The sequence below is a fragment of the Chiloscyllium plagiosum genome, unplaced genomic scaffold (assembly GCF_004010195.1).
Source record: "Chiloscyllium plagiosum isolate BGI_BamShark_2017 unplaced genomic scaffold, ASM401019v2 scaf_5125, whole genome shotgun sequence".
In the NCBI taxonomy this organism is placed as follows: domain Eukaryota; kingdom Metazoa; phylum Chordata; class Chondrichthyes; order Orectolobiformes; family Hemiscylliidae; genus Chiloscyllium; species Chiloscyllium plagiosum.
Window position 1 is genome coordinate 12,149 of NW_025211069.1, and position 1,510 is coordinate 13,658.

Genomic DNA, 1,510 nt, shown 5'->3' on the forward strand with positions numbered 1-1,510 from the left:
GTGTCTGGAACTGACTTCTAGGAGTGTTGGTGTAGCACTTACGATCGGGGCAATTAAGAGTCATTTAGATTAGCGCATGAATATGGAAGGACTGGAGGGTTATCAAAAAACGGCAGGAAGAAGGGATGAGTTTCATTTAGCACCATGTTCAGCACGATGTCGTTGGCCAAAAGGCCCGGTCCTCAGTTGTACAGAACTACGTTTCCATACTGTAAATAATCTAATCTAATCTAATCTACGTTCTATGCTCTTGTCAAGAAAAATAATGTGTAACTCACATGCCATTTAATGTAATCAATATATAACCATGACTGTCAGAATTAAGAAGGAAATAGTAGACAATAGACTTGAGTATAATCGGAAGTTATAAGATCTTTACAAAGGTTTTTTTTTTCAATATTTGTTCTGAATTAACAAAGGTTGTGTTTTAAATATATTCAGTTACTGATGTACTGAGCCTGAACTGCTAATTGATAATTGGCCAAGAAACCTGTCAGAAGACTTGAAAATATTCAGTAAAGTGAAATTGACATCTTAACTCAAACCAATGTTTCTTAGTGCCAATACTACAATTTTAAAAATTATTCAAGTCCACAAAACAAATGTATAAATTTTACAATGCTCTTTGGAAACATCTGATTGTTACTCATTCGAACAGTCAAAGTAATAACTGCCTCATCAAATAAAAGATGTCTCATGAAATTTTATCCAATTATTACTGTTTATTTCTCCACATTGCTCATTCAAACAGCAACGTGAAATTTGTCATTAATATTCAGTTCACTGAGAGCTTATTAATAATTTAGTTACTAATAATTTAATATCTGATAATTGATTAGTCCAGTTAAGCGTATAAAAGTGGAATTATGGCTCAGTACATCAACTGATGGAAAGATATTGCAGTGTTCAATCTCCCAATTATTCTGAATATCGATGTGTACTTTGATCTAATTTTTTTTCTTCAACTTCTAAAAATTATTGTATTTCTGACCGCAGTAAGAGTCAAATGCTTTTAATGCAAAAAAAAGATTTGAAATTTGTTTTCTTATGTAAATAAGAAAAAGAATTTACACTCTTTTGACCTTTCCTCTATCAATCAGAGTAAATTTTGAATTGTTGAATGTTATACATTAGTGAAAGGTAGTGAAGTTGTCTGCAGCTGAAAAGTCACATTGAATGACATTTTGTTTCTGAATTCGTCATGCTACAAAACATTAAATTGTCATTTTATTATGAGAAAAAAGAACATTTTAAACTTATTGAATAGTTTAATTTATTTTACTTAAATTTACAATATCACACGATGATTGCTATATGACTTTCTTTCATTTATCATGATATTAATTTTGAAGTAAGAGCATCTGTGCTTAGTACCGCTATTATTGTGAATTATCTCTTCATTTTTAGCCCATTATACACACAATCAGGCCAATTATAACAATGAATATTGATTAGTTTTCGTTTGAGTAGCCACAATAAGCATGTGATTATATTCCCAACCTTCATGGAT

The 1,510-nt window shown here is 30.8% G+C and overlaps 1 long non-coding RNA gene across 1 annotated transcript in view; it reads left to right on the forward strand.

Moving 5' to 3' along the window:
- Positions 1–216: 216 nt before the first annotated feature.
- The window catches only part of LOC122546996, an 8,224-nt gene continuing 6,930 nt past the window's right edge, over positions 217–1,510 (forward strand). The window contains exon 1 of the long non-coding RNA XR_006310862.1: positions 217–239. This is a non-coding gene — a long non-coding RNA (uncharacterized LOC122546996). The remainder of the gene's footprint in view (positions 240–1,510) is intronic.